Source organism: Hemiscyllium ocellatum, chromosome 12 (genome assembly GCF_020745735.1).
Source record: "Hemiscyllium ocellatum isolate sHemOce1 chromosome 12, sHemOce1.pat.X.cur, whole genome shotgun sequence".
In the NCBI taxonomy this organism is placed as follows: Eukaryota; Metazoa; Chordata; class Chondrichthyes; order Orectolobiformes; family Hemiscylliidae; genus Hemiscyllium; species Hemiscyllium ocellatum.
Genome location: NC_083412.1, coordinates 81348105 through 81364398, shown reverse-complemented (window position 1 = coordinate 81364398; position 16294 = coordinate 81348105).

Below are 16294 nucleotides of genomic sequence, written 5' to 3'. Positions count from 1 at the left end.
CTTATCCTTGAGTGTGCCTACTTTTCCCTAGCTACCCTCTTGCTCCAAACATATGTATAAAATGCCTTTGGATTGTCTTTAACTCTGCTGACCAAGAACATTCCAAAGCCCCTTTTAGCCTTCCTAACTCCCCATTTGAGCTCCTTCCTACTTTCTCTATATTCTGCATGGACTTCGTCTGTTTCTAGTTGCCTGCTCCTGAGGTATGCATCTATTTTTTGACTGAGCTGATAAGTTCCCCTGCCATTCCTGTCCTTCGTTTTCACAAGAATATACCTGTCCTGCGTCTAATCTTGTCAATAAAACATGCCCACACTCAGACAGATGTGGATTTATCCTAATCCACATTCTCCAATACTTGCCTAATTCGGTTATAGTTGGCCTTCCCCTGATTTAACACATTCATCCAAGGTCTACTCTGTCCTTATCCATAAATATCCAAAAACTTACAGGGTTATGGTCACTATTCCCAAAATGCTCCCCCATTGAAACGCTGATCACCTGATTGGGCTCATTTCCCAATACCAGGCCCAATGTGGCCCACTCCCTCTTTGGGCTAACCACAAAACCCTCCTGGACACATTTAACCAAATGCTTCCCATCCAAACCCCAGCACCAAGAGTCAACATGGGGAAGTTAAAATCACCCACCACAACAATCATGTAGTTTTCACATTTCAAGAATTTGACGACGTATCTCTTCCTCTCTCTCCCACTGGCAGCAGGGAGGTCTATAGTGCAATCCCAGGATTGTGAATGCATCCTTCCAATTCCTGAGCTCTACCCATAGTGCCTTGCTGCAAGATCCTTCCAGGGTGTCCTTCCTCAATACAGCTGTGATATATTCCCTAACCAGTAATTCCCTCACCTCTTTTGCTTCCTTCTCTGTCTCATTGAAAATATTGACCTCCCAGACCATTAGCTGCCAATCCTGTCCCTCTTTCACCATTATTAGATTAGTTTAGATTAGATTAGACTTACAGTGTGGAAACAGGCCCTTCGGCCCAACAAGTCCACACCGACCCGCCGAAGCGCAACCCACCCATACCCCTACATTTACCCCTTACCTAACACTATGGGCAATTTAGCATGGCCAATTCACCTGACCCGCACATCTTTGGACTGTGGGAGGAAACCGGAGCACCCGGAGGAAACGCACGCAGACACGGGGAGAACGTGCAAACTCCACACAGTCTGTCGCCTGAGTCGGGAAATGAACCCGGGTCTCAGGCGCTGTGAGGCAGCAGTGCTAACCACTGTGCCACCGTGCCGCCCACATTATGTCTGTGACAGCAACAACATCATAATTTCTTGCATTGACCCAGGCTCTAAGTTCATCCGTCTAATCTGTTATACTTCATGCATTGATGCAAATACAATCCAAGCCTTTAGTTTTGCTGAGCTCAGCAATGACTGCTATTCCTCTTAGCTGCTTTTGCCTTAGACTCAAGCTGTTCCCAGTCTCCATACTTACTGACCTGCTGCTCTGGTTCACACCCCCTGCCACATTGGTTTAAACCAGCCTGAGTAGCACTATCAAACCTCTCTGCCAGAATATTCGTGCCCCTCCAGTTTAGATACAACCTGTCCTTCTTGTACAGGTCCCTCCTCCCTTGGAAGACATCCTAATGATCCATATATCTGAAGTCCACCATCCTTCACCAACTCTTTAACCACGTGTTCAATTGTGCTTTGTCTCTGGTCCTAGACTCAGTCGCATGTGGCACAGGGAGTTATCCTGAGATTATTACCACAGAAGTCCTGTTTTTTAGCTTACTACCTAACTCCCCGAATTGTCATTGCAGAATCTTGCCACTCTTCCTACCTGTGTCATTTGTGCCAATTTGGACAATGACTTAGAACAAAGAAAATTTACAGCCCAGGAGTTGGCCCTTCGGCCTTCCAAACCTGTGCCCATCCAAATCCACTGCCTAAACCTATCACCCAGTTCCTAAGGATCTGTATCCCTCTGCTCCCCACCTACTCATGCATCTGTCCAAATGCACCTTTAATGAATCTACTATACCTGCCTCTACTACCTCCGCTGGCAACACGTTCCAGGCACCTACCAGCCTCTGTGTAAAGTACTTTGCATGCGTATCCCCCTTAAACTTTTCTCCTCTTACCTTGAACACGTGACCTCTCGTTATTGAATTCCTCACCCTGGAAAAAAGCTTATCTCTTCCACCCTGTCTATACCCTTCATGATTTTGTAGACCTCAATCAGAACCCCCTCAATCTCCTTCTTTCCAATGAAAACAAATCTATCTTCATAGCTAGCACCTTCCATACCAGGCAACATCCTCGTAAACCTTCTCTGCATCCACTCCAAAGCATTCACATCCTTTTGGTAATGTGGCGACTAGAACAGTACATAGTCTTCTAAATGCGGCCGAACCAAAGTCTTGTCCAATTTTAACATGATGTGGCAGCTCTTATACTCAATACCCTGTCCGATGAAGGCAAGCATACCATATACCTCCTTGACCACTCTATCTTCCTGTGTAGCAACATTGGACCTGAACTCCCACATCACTCTGCTCATCAATTTTTCCCGAAGGTCTTCCATTTACTGTATAGTTCGCTCTGGAATTAGACTTCTAAAAATGCATCACCTCACATTTGCCCAAATTGAACTCCATCTGCCACTTCTCCGCCCAACTCTCCAGTCTATCTATATTCTCCTGTGTTCTTTGACAGTACCCTATGCTTTCTGCTGCTTCACCAATCTTTGTGTCACCTGCAAACCTGCTGATCAGACCACCAATGCCCTCTTCTAGATCATTTATGTATCTTACAAACAGCAGTGGCCCCAGCACTGATCCCTGGAATACAACTGATTACGTTTCTCCATTTTGAAAAACTCCCTTCAACTACTTGAGGGCGGCACGGTGGCACAGTGGTTAGCACTGCTGCCTCACAGCGCCAGGGACCTGGGTTCAATTCCCGCCTCAGGCGACTGACTGTGTGGAGTTTGCATGTTCTCCCCGTGTCTGCGTGGGTTTCCTCCGGGTGCTCCGGTTTCCTCCCACAGTCCAAAGATGTGCGGGTCAGGTGAATTGGCCATGATAAATTGCCCGTAGTGTTAGGTAAGGGGTATATGTATGGGTGAGTTGTGCTTCGGCGGGTCGGTGTGGACTTGTTGGGCCGAAGGGCCTGTTTCCACACTGTAAGTAATCTAATCTACTCTCTGTCTCCTGTTGCTCAACCAGTTCTTTATCCATCTAGCTAGAACACCCTGCACACCATGTAACTTCACTTTCTCCATTGGTCTACCATGCGGAAACTTACCAAATGCTTTACTAAAGTCCATATATATGACATCTACAGCCCTTCCTTCACCTATCAACTTGGCCACTTCCTCAAATAACTCTATTAAGTTGCTAAGGCATGATCTCCCCCACACAAAACCATGCTGCCTATCACTGATAAGCCCATTCTTTTCCAAATATAAATAGCTTTTATCCCTCAGCACCTTCTCCAGCAACCTTCCCACACTGATGTCAGGCTCACTGGTCTGTAGTTACCTGGAATATCCCTACTGCCCTTCTTGACCAGGGGGACAACATTAGCAACTCTCCAGTCCTCAAGCACTGTAATTGTGTTTAAGGATGTTACAAAGATATCTGTCATGGCCCCAGCTATTTCCTCTCTTGCCTTCCTCAGTAACCTGGGTTAGATTCCATCGGTCTTGGGGATTTGTCCATCTTAATATCCTTTAGCCTATCCAACACACCCTCCCTCCTTATGTCAAAGTAATCCAGAGTAAACAAACTTCAATCTCTAATCTCAACATTCATCATGTCCCTCTCCTCAGTGAACACTGATGCAAAGTAATCATTGAGAATCTCACCCATTTTCTCAGGTTCGAGACACAACCATCCTTCCTTATCCTTTAGTGACCAACCCTTTGTCTGGTTGCCCTCTTACTTATATATGAATAAAATGCCTTGGGATTCTCCTTAATACTGGTCACTAAAGTTATTTCATGACCCCTTTTATCCAACTTGATTCTTCTTTTAAGATGGGTCCTACTCTCCTGATATTCCTCCAAAGCCTGTTCTGTTCTTAGCTGCCTGGACCTTATGTATGATTCCCTTTTCCTCTTGGCTAGTCACACAATTTCTCCTGTCATTCATGGTTCACGAGTCTTGCCTTTTCTATCCCTTGTTTTCAAAGGGACATGCCTATCCTGCAATATCTTCAACCTAGCTTTGAAAGCCTCCCACATATCAAATGTGGACTTCCCTTCAAATAGCTGCCCCCAATCCACATTTCCCGGTTCTTGTCGAAAGTTGATATAATTGGTCTTGGCCCAGTTTAGTACTCTTCCCTTAGGACCACTCTCATTTTTGTCTACGAGTATCTGAAAACTTACGGAATTGTGGTCGCTATTCCCAAAAAAATCCCCCACTGCCACTTGGTTTGGCTCATTCCCCAACACCAGGTCCAATATGGCCCCTTCCCTAGTTGGACTATTGACATACTGTTCTAGAAAACTTTCCTAGATGCTCCTTACAAATTCTGTCCCATCCAGACCTCTGACACTGAGTGTATCCCAGTCAATTTTGGGAAAATTAAAATCTCCCAACACCTCCACCCTGTTGACTCTACAGCTTTCCATAATCTGTTTACCGATTTGTTCTTTTACCTCACGCTCACTGTTGGGAGGCCTGTAATACAGCCCCAACAATGTAGCTGCACCCTTCTTATTTCTCAGCTCTACCCATAATGCCTCACTGCTCAAGCCCTCCATAGTGTCCTCCTTTAGCACAGTCGTGATATCATACCTGACCAATTATGCAACTCCTCCCCCACTTTTACTTCCATCCCTGTCCTGTAACATCTTATATCCTGTAACATTTAGTTAGCAATCTTGCCTTTCCTTCAGTCAAGTCTCTGTGATCACAATAACATCATATTCCCAAGCACCAATCCAAGCCCTAAGTTTGTCTGCGTTATCCACTATACTCTTTGCATTAAAACACATCCATTTCAAACCACCAGTTCCTTTGCAGTCATCTGCTCTCTGCCTACTCTTCCCCTTAGTAATGCTAACTTCATGATTCTGTTCCTTATAGTCTCTAGTTTCCACCTCACTGTCTACCAGTCTTCTCTTCTGGTTCCCAGCCCCCTGACAAATTAGTTTAAACCCTCCCCAACAGCAGTAGCAAAAACTCCCCCAAGGACTTTGGTGGGACTAGATTGGGTTGGGATATCTGGTCGGCGTGGACAGGTTGGAGCGAAGGGTCTGTTTCCATGCTGTACATCTCTATGATTCTATGATTCTAAGACATTAGCCTTTGTAAACAGATTTCTGTCTGTTTACCCTCCAGTTTTAGGACACCCTGTACCTGCTCACAAATATCCATGACCCTAGTGCCAGGGACGCAACATACTATCCTGGAATCTCTCTTACAAGCACCTATGGAAGCACCTATGTCTGCCCCTCACTATCAAATCTCCAATTGCCATTACTCTAGCATACTTTGTCCCTGCCCTCTGTACAGCAGGTGCCACTGTTCTGGTTGCTGCTTCTGTCACCCTAATAAGTATCCAAAATGGATAACAGACAGCTACAGGTGACTTCTGCACTGACTGCCTGCTCTGTCTAGTGGTTACACATCTATCTTCCTGGACCTTGGGTGTGACCATGTTTCTATAACTATGGTTCCTTCCTGTCTGCAATTGCCGCTCAAGCTGATCTATTCACTTGGTGAGCAGTTGAAGCTGGTATCCAACCTGCAGATGTAATCATGAGGGACGCTCTCAGTGTCCATGACTGACCACATCTTGCAGGTGGAACATAAAACCGCACCAACTGACATGACTAACCCTCTATTAGCTGTTAGTTTACAAGTTAAATTTTAATTAGTTACCTAAAAATTGCAGTTATTACTTTCTAACAAGTAGCACCCCCTAATTTACTGACTATTTGAACTCCCTGTGCTAACTAGAGGATGAACTAACTGCACTAACCCTTTAGAAGACTGAGCCACAGTTACCCTGTATTGCAATGAGATTACTTCATGTGCAGCACCAGAGAATGGATGGGTTAACATAAACTAGCACCTGACCAGCACCGACCAATCAGAAACCGTGCCCCTTGTTCCCCTACGACATCTGCAGAGTGTTTCCCCGGAATGTGGCTGCTGTCTCTTTTTGAAAGGAACATGCCTGAACCAAAACTAGGCTCACACTCAAATTTAAATCTTCCTTGCTATAGGCTTCTCCCTCTGGATCCTCCTGAAAGGAACATGCCCCAACCAAAACGTTTCAAAACACACAACAAAAGAAGCCCCATATATTCCTCATATTGTCACAAAGAACATAGGACATGGAATTTTACAACGCAGTACAGGCCCTGCGGCCCTCGATGTTACACTGACCTGTGAAATTAATTTGATATCCATCTAACCGACACCGTTCCGTTATTGTCCATATGTATGTCCAGTGCCCATTTAAATGTCCTTAACGTCGGCGAGTCTACTACTGTTGCAGGCAGGCTGTTCCACACCCCTACTATTCTCTGAGTAAAGAAACTGCCCCTGATATCTGTCCTAAATCTATCATCCCTCAACTTAAAGCTACGTCCCCTCATGTTAGCCTTCACCATCTGAGGAAAAAGGCTCTCACTGTCCACCCTATCTAACCCTCTGATTATTTTATACTTCTCATTTAATTCACCTCTCAACCTTCTTCTCTCCAACGAAAACAACCACTGTTCCCTTAGCCTTTCCTCATAAGACCATCCTTCCATACCAGACAATGTCCAAGTAAATCTTCTCTGAACCCACATCCTTCCTATAATGCAGTGACCAGAACTGTACGCAATACTCCAGGTGCGGCCTTATCACTGTACAGCTGAAGCATGATGTTATGGCTTTGAAACTCAATCCCCCTTACTAATAAATGCCTTCTTAACAATGCTATCAACCTGGGTGGCAACTTTCAGGGATTTATACACCTGGACACCGAGATGTCTCTGTTCATCTACGCTGCCAAGAATTTTTCCCAGTACTCTGCATTCCTGTTACTTCTTACGAAGTGAACTACCTCATACCTTTCCGCATTAAACTCCATTTGCCGCTTCTCAGCACAGCTCTGCATCTTATCTATGTCACTGTGTAACCCACAACATCCTTTGGCACTATCCACAACTCTGCCTACCTTAGTGTCATCCACAAATTTACTAACCTATTCATCTACATCCACATGCAGATCATTTAGAAAAGTGACAAACAGCAGTGGCCCCAAATCAGATCCTTGCGGCACATCACTGGTAATTGAGCTCCAGGATGACCATTTCCTATCAACAACTACCCTCTGTCTTCTTTCAGCTAGCCAATTTCTGATCCAAACCTTTAAATCACCTTCAATCCCGAAACTCTGTATTTTGTGCAAGAGTCAACTGTATGGAACCTTATCAAACACCTCACTGAAATCCATACACACCACATCAACCTCTGTACCTTCATCCACCTGTTTTGTCACCTTCGTGAAAAACTCAAAAAGGTTAGTGAGGCATGACGTACCCCTCACAAAATCATGCTGACTATCCCTAATCAAATTATTCCTTTCCAGATGGTTATAAATCCTATCTCTTATAACCTTTTCCAACATCTTACCCACAACCAAAGTAAGGCTCATTGGACTATAATTACCAGGGTTGTCCTGACTCCCCTTCTTGAACAAGGAACAACATTTACTATCCTCCTGTCTTCTGGTGCTACTCCTGTCGACAATGATCTCATAAAGATCAAAGCCAAAGGCTCTGCACTCTCCTCCCTGGCTTCCCAGCGAATCCGAGGATAAATCTCATCCTGCCCAGAGGTCTTATCTATTTTCAGATCATCCAAATTGCTAAAACCTCCTCTGTCAACCACAATCCCATCTAATCTAGTAGCCTGTATCTCCGTATTCTTAATAACATTGCCCTTTTCCAATGTGAATACTGATGAAAAGTATTCATTAAGCGCTTTCCCAATGTCCTTAGATTACACCCACAACTTTCCACTACTATCCTTGATTGGCCATAAGTTTATTGAGTTCATTCTTTTATTCCTGATATACCTATAGAAGGCTTTAAGGTTTTCCTTGATCCTATCTGCTAACAACTTCTCATGTCCCCTCCTGGCTCTTCTTTGCCCTCTCTTGAGATCTTTTCTGGCTAACCTATGACTCTTAAGCCCCATAACTGAGCCTTCATGCCTCATCCTCAGATAAGCCTTCTTCTTCCTCTTCACACGAGCTTCAACTTCTTTAGTCAACCATGGATCACCCTCTTGACAATTACCGTCCCTGCCTGATAGGTATATACTTATCAAGGACCCGCAGTAGCTGTTCCCTGAATAAGCTTCACATTTCATGTTTCCTTTCCCATCCTATGCATCTTAAATCTTGCCTAATTACATCATAATTGCCTTTCCCCCAGTTGTACCTCATTCCCTGCAGTCTATATCTATCCCTGCCTATTGGTGTTGTAAACGTAATTGAATTATGGTCACTATCGCCAAAGTGCGGCACGGTGGTACAGTGGTTGTGGGCGGCACGGTGGTACAGTGGTCGTGGGCGGCACGGTGGTACAGTGGTTGTGGGCGGCACGGTGGTACAGTGGTTAGCACTGCTGCCTCACAGCACCTGAGACCCGGGTTCAATTCCCGACTCAGGTGACTGACTGTGTGGAGTTTGCACGTTCTCCCCGTGTCTGCGTGGGTTTCCTCCGGGTGCTCCGGTTTCCTCCCACAGTCCAAAGATGTGCGGGTCAGGTGAATTGGCCATGCTAAATTGCCCGTAGTGTTAGGTAAGGGGTAAATGTAGGGGTATGGGTGGGTTTCGCTTCGGCGGGTCGGTGTGGACTTGTTGGGCCGAAGGGCCTGTTTCCACACTGTAAGTCTAATCTAATCCCTAAACACACCCCTTGGAACCTGGCTGGGTTCATTCCCCAATACCAAATCCAATATGGCATTGCATCTAGTTGGTCTGTCTACATACTGTGTCAGAAAACCCTCCTGCACACTCTGAACAAAAACTGATCCACCTAAACTACTTGAACTATAGTATTCCCAGTTAATATTGGAGAAGTTAGAGTCCCCCATAACAATTACCCTGAACTCACATTCCTATGGAGAATCATCTTTGCTATCCTTTCCACTACATCCCTGGAACAATTTGGAGGTCTATAGAATGCTCCCATCAGGGTGACCTTTCCTTTTTTGTTTCTAACTTCGGCCCAAGCTACCTCAGCAGATGAGTCCTCAAAAGTTATCTCAGTTGCAGTAATACTATCCTTGATTAACAATGTCACACCTCCCCCTTTTACCATTTTCTCTGTTTTTACTGGAAGTCACTTTACAGTTACTTAAAAACAAGAGAAATGACAAACACAAATAAAAACATAACCTGCTGAATAAACTCAGGAGGTCTAGCAGCATCTGTGGAGAGAAATCACAGTTAATGTTTCGGGTCCAGTGGCCCTCCTTCAGAACTGCAGAGAAATTTCCCTTTCCTATTAAATCTGCAGCTTTGACAACTGCTTCTTCTCAGATTCCTATCCCATGAGCCCTTTCCCTTGACCACTCACACCAGAATGTAGACTTCCTCAGTCTTTTAAAACTGTACAGAATTCTAATAAAGCACATCACGGTAGCTTATTGCATTCACTGATCTGAACAATCTCCTTTTCCAAGGAGAGCCAATTCTTGGTTCTGACCCTAGTCAGGTCTCCTTCAAATTGGCCAAAAGCTTTTAAATTAAATTTTAAAATAATTGCTCATCACATCTTCTATTAAGCTAATATTTTGTTTCCCTATAATGTCCAAGTTTCTTAATAAACAAGCAACCATTAACCGTCTTGGAGACATACTGTTTAAAATCATGGTCCCAAAAAGGGTGTTATACTTAATTTTTAACAGTCTTCACAAAAATAATCCAACACACTCTAATTTTAACAGTCCACCAGTGTCTAGTTTAAAATCCCACTCTAAAAAATAGTTATATAAAAATCATCACACTAACCCAATACAAAGTAATTTCCATTTATTTCCATCATAACATTTTCATATAATTCAATCATAACAGTTTTAAAATTGCTTCCAAATCCTAAACATTTTCTGTAATTATATTATAGTTAATAGTTCTTAATATTTACCTAATCAGAACTGATTGAATTTGTCAAACACATACTGCTTACAGGATCATTTGCCTTGATGTTGTCTATTTTGTTGGACCACTGTAGGGTTTCCTCATTGAGTAGTCAGAGCACCATAGTCTGCTTGTCCAGCACACTCTTAATGTACATTGATCAGGATTGCAGTGTAAGGCTTAGAAAGTGGCCTCAGATCCAGAAATATCAAATATCAAGCCTGAGCAAAATGTTTCCGGAAGGATTTGCTTCTAGTGGAATTTCAGTCCATCTCAGAAATGGTCTATGATTATTGAGGGAGGATAAGCTGGTGAGAAAACTACAGAGTTGAGATTTCCCTCAGTACCAGTCCAGGAGTTTTGTTTACCTTTTGAAATTTAAAAGTGAATAGAGATCATTATTTTGCCATTCTGGACCTATCTCTGATATTTAAATAGATACTTAAATAGATATTTTGGTCGCCATACTATAAGAAGGATGTGGAGGCACTGGAATGGGTGCAGAGGAGGTTTACCAGGATGTTGCCTGGTATGGTAGGAAGATCGTATGAGGAAAGGCTGAGGCACTTGGGGCTGTTTTCATTGGAGAAAAGAAGGTTTAGGGGTGACTTGATAGAGGTGTACAAGATGATTAAGGGTTTAGATAGGGTTGACCATGAGAACCTTTTTCCACGTATGGAGTCAGATATTACGAGGGGACATAGCTTTAAATTAAGGGGTGGTAGATATAGGACAGATGTTAGGGGTAGATTCTTTACTCAGCGAGTAGTGAGTTCATGGAATGCCCTGCCAGTAGCAGTGGTGGACTCTCCCTCTTTATGGGCATTTAAACGGGCATTGGATAGGCATATGGAGGAAAGTGGGCTAGTGTAGGTTAGGTGGGCTTGGATCGGCGCAACATCAAGGGCCGAAAGGCCTGTACTGCGCTGTATTGTTCTATGTTCTATATTATCCCAGGCTCCTTTCCAATCAGTGCAACTCAGGTAGTTTCATTTTGCCATTGTCAAAACTACTCAGCTTGAACTTTCTCCTACCAGGTAGATGATGGATAAAATTACTTTCAAGAAACGTACTTCACACTCAAAATGCACCTCTCCTTTCTTAATAGCCATGTACAATTTCTCTTCAATTGGCATTTTAGTGATTAAGTGCTCCTACAATTGAGAAGTTGAATTCTGCTGATGAAAACTGGCATTGGTAAAAGGCACCATGAAGTGTTGTTTATGAAGAGGTTTGTAAAGAACCAGTTATTTCCCAGTGGAAGAAGGAAATCTGCTATTGGTACCTTGTCTGGTCTCTGTGTGGCTGTGGTTCCACACTAACTGCTCTCTGAAACGAACAGTAAGCCACTCAGTTGTAGTCAAGTTCAATGAATGCAATTGGTTCAAGCAGCGAAAGTTCACTACCACCTTCTCAGGATGGCAAGGTGGTAGTGAGCAATAAATAACAGTTTTGCCAGCAATGCCCCCATTCTGCAAATCACTAAAAAATAGCTATGTCAAGCTATAGCTTTCACATTTTGATTCCAGGTGGACATGAGGTTTAGGTAACATTCATCAATTTTAGTGGCAGCCATTACATGTGGCAGAATGATATGAACACATCTCAAATAAGAAATTAGTGCACTTTTTAAATAAAACTCCTAACCTGTCCTGTAGGAAAGTTTATCAGGTGAAATTATCCAAAACAAAACTTAATTTGTGTTTCAGTTTCTGCATGTTCTATGAGGCTACCCAGAAATATTAAAAAAACAATTCTACGTGGACCCAGATTAAATGCATTTCTGATTCAAGTGGAACTCTGATCCAAACAAAAGATTCCAGTGTATTAAACTATTTCCTATTCATTAATACAATAACATGTCCTGATCCAAACAAAATAGTTAAAAACAAAATCGCTCTCCAAGCAGAAAACACTTTCTGATGCTCAGCACACTATTAAGCCAATTGACTGCCAAAGTTAATCTAGGGATAGTAATAAGTTTTTAGAAGTCTAGTCATTACTGCATAAAATGTATGGTTTTGTTAAGTGCTTTCTGTTACTTTTTTGATTAACATTGAATTGTGGAATAAATGATTAATGAATTCTGCTGCAAAGATATGCCAATTGGCTATTTTAATCTATAGGTCATACAAATCTTGAGTTGAGCTGAACATTTCTTGGCAAACATGTAACTATTTATCAGGAATCAACCATATCATGCTAAAAGACAGCTTCATATTTGGAATGAAACAGTATTAAGTAATCACATATTTCATACACAGTCACTGTCAAAATATAGAAACACATCTCCTGGTCAAGTTCAGATGCCTTTATTTCATTCATGTTTCAGCTTGTTTACAGTCCTGGAAAACCCTGGAAAAATCATCTATGATATTTCAGAGTATGATCTTACTCCCACTGCAATGACATAAAATAATCTTTACACATTTTATAACGCACTTTTTCCATACTAAAATTCAATATCACAGTGACTTAAATGCACATGTATGTGCATAAACTTGCACATATCAATTTAATCAGACAATCCAAACAACTGAATGCACAGTTCCATTGCATCAATTACAGAATAATCAAACCCAGTTTTAAAAAAGTCTTGAAATACGTGATAATATTGGGCTGGATCTGAGTTGTAGAGTGGGATACTAAACAAATATTTCATGTCAGTGTTTACTGTGGAGAAGGACATAGAAGCCAGGGTACTTGGGGAAATAAATAATGGTATCATGAAAAGAGTTCCTGTTATGGCAGAGGAGGCTCTGGATGTCTTAAGACACATAGAGGTAGATAAATCCCCAGGACCTGATCAGGGACTTTCCAGAACTTTGTGGAAACTAGGGAAGGGATTGCTGGGCCCCTTGCTGATATATTTGTATCATTGACAACCACAGGCGAGGTGCCAGAAGACTGGAGGTTGGCTATTATTATGTGCTGTGATTTAAGGAAGGCTGTAAGGAAAAACCAGGGAACTATAAATCGGCGAGCCTTATGTCACTGGTGGATAAGTTGTTGAAGCGGATTCGAAAGGTCAGGATTACATGCATTTGAAAAGGTAAAAACTTGATTAGGGATAGTCAACTTGGCTTTGTTCATGGGAAATCTTGTCTCACTAACTCGATTGAATTTTTTGATGAAGTGATAAAGAAGATTGATAGAGGCAGAGCTAGATAGATGTTGTCTATATGGGCTTCAGCAAAGTGTTCAACAAGGTTCTGCATAGTAGACTGTTTAATAAGGTTAGATCACATGGGATCCAGTGGGAGCTAGCCAATTGGATACAAAATTGGTTTGAAAGTCGGAGACAAAGAGTGGTGGTGCATAGTTGCTCTTCATATTGGAGGCCTGTGACCAATGGAGTACCACAAAGATTGGTGCTGGGTCCAAAGGTTTTTATCATTTATGTAAATGATTTGGATGTAAATATAGGAGGAATGGATAGTGAGCTTGCAGATGACACCAACATTGGTGGTGTCATGGATAGTGAAGAAGATTATCTAAGAGTACAATGGGACCTTGATCAGATGGGCCAATGAGCTGCAGAATTGAGTTTTATTTAGAGAAGTGTGAGGTGCTGCATTTTGGTGCGGCAAACAAGGGCAGGACTTGTACTATTAATGGTAGGGTCCTGGGGAGCGTTGCCAAACGAAGTGACCTAGGGTTGTAGGTGCATAGTTCCTTGAAAGTGGAGTCGCAGTTGACAGGGTGGTGAAGAAGGTATTTGGCATGCTTGCCTTCATTGGTCAGAACATTGAGTATAGGAGTAGGGATATCATGTTGTGGCTGTACAGGATATTGGCTAGGCCACTTATGGAACACTGCATACAATTCTGGTCTACCTGCTATGGGAAAGATATTGCTAAACTTGAGACTGTGCAGAAAAGATTTACATTGATGTTGCTGGGGCTGGAGGGTTTGAGTTATAGGGAGAGGGTGAATCGGTTGCAACATTTTTCCTAGAGCATCGGAGACTGAGGAGTGACCTTATTGAGGTTTATAAAATCATTAGGGTGAATAGCCAAAGTCTTTTTTCCCATGGTAAGGGAGTCTAAAACTAGAGAGCGCAGGTTTAAGGTGAGAGAGTAAAATTTTAAAAAGGATCTGAGGGGTAGCTTTTTCATGCAGTGAGCAATGCATGTATGGAATGAGCTACCAGAGGAAGTGGTGGAGGCTGGTACAATTACTACATTCAAAAGGCATCTGGATGGGTATATGAATAAGAAGGGTTTTGAGAAATATGGTCCAAATGATGGCAAATAGGACTAGGTCAAATTGGGATGTCTGGTCAGTGTGGATGAGTTGGACAGATAGGACCTTCTCCATGCTGTATAACTCTATGAAAAATAATGATGCATGGATGATGCATGCCATATTGATTAGCAAATCATCCAGCAAGTTAATGGGAGTAAGAGATAGCTCGCGAGATATGTACAGAACATGCTGTTGATTGACACCACTCTGTTGTTTGATTCAAACAATTGGCATCTTATTTAACTTCCCTATTTATTTTTCAAAAAGCACAAGATTCAAGAATTAATGGCACAGTAAACCCACTGCACAATGTTAAAACTGGCAATTAACACTGTGGAGTAGCTTTTGAACAACAGAATTGTTTCTAATGCAATACCAACCAACCTCCCTAGTCCAGAAAAGATTAAAATGCAAAATCTCATGTTAGAGAATTTATACATGTCAAAATGTTAATATTCTTTTCTCTATTGTTCCTTTGTATATCCTTTATTTACCTTCTTTTCTGCCCTCTGTTTCACTTTTTTGTACGAGATTAAACTCATTGGCTAAAAAGATACGCCGTGAGGCAGGATTCACTAATGTCCTAAATACCGTGTGGCATTATTGTAAGTTCACATAGTCACTTTCAAGCTGAGCAGTGTGGGAAATAGTTTAATGTCATATTTTGCAGAGTGACCAACCCCAATAGAATCTGAATCATGGTGCCTTTTTGGTAGATAGTACTTAAACTGCAACTCTGAAAGCAATAGTATGAGGGCCCTATTACAGGAGAAGTGTGTACATAGAAAACATGCTAAATCAAGCAAAATCTGTCCTACTTTATCTCATTTTCTGTGACTGATAAAAGAAAATAACATAGATGTTCATTAGTTAATTCAATTCAAAAGGAACATACCCTATCAACAATTCTATATATTACAGGATAGAACATTCGCTAAAATGGTCATATTTAAAAGTGCAGAGGCTGAGGAAGTTTGGCCTCCAAATGGGGTGGAGTAGGCCGCGGCACACTGAAGTTAATGTTTTTGAAAAGTTATAAGATTTGGTTTTCGTGAAATAGCTGGTTCCTGAGGATAAGTATTCTGTGCTTTCTGCTGAACATATGCTCACATCACAGCTCTTTCCTCTTCTGCGACTATGGGAGGGTTGCCTGAGGCATTTCCAGGTGCTCTGGAATGTGGCAGTATAGCTCAGGAGCAATTCCAAGTCACTACAGAACTTCAGTTAAAATTTCTCTGCTATAGCCATTACAAGACCGTAAAATGCAGGAACGACAAGTGGCTATTTAGACCATCAAACACAATCTATTGCTCAACTGTTACATTAGGAAGGTACCTGACCATTTTGTACCCTTTTGTTCTCTCCATCCCTGATGCTTTGTAACTGAATAAATTAATTCCCTAATGAATTGATATGACTCCCTTTCAAGAGCTTTAACTAAGTAACATATACAGGTACTGCACTAGGTGGCAGTGTATTCCATAAACCAATTATTTTCAAATGTTTGAGCAAAGTTATATGGAGAGAAACCAGTCTGAAGTGTTTTGCAAAAGATTGGATTTCACCACTGCAATAAAAATAAACCATAAGTTGGATTTTTTCCCATCATGTGAGTTCTGTGGAGCTCCTTCCAGTAAAAAGTTGAAGTTTAATATCATACTAACTGTCCTCTTTCTCAGACTTCAACTTACAGTATGATATTAAACAAGTAGGGTGCTCTTGGTGTGTGCTAATCCTATAAAAAAATATAATGCAGACCTCAAAAAACCCCATACTTAACTACGAGACAACAAGGGGCACCATGTCAGAGTTGGATGTATATATCTCATACAAGGGCCATGAAATTGCTGGCAATTACAAAATGAAAATACAGTCTCAGGAAAGTGATATATCTGGAAAACATC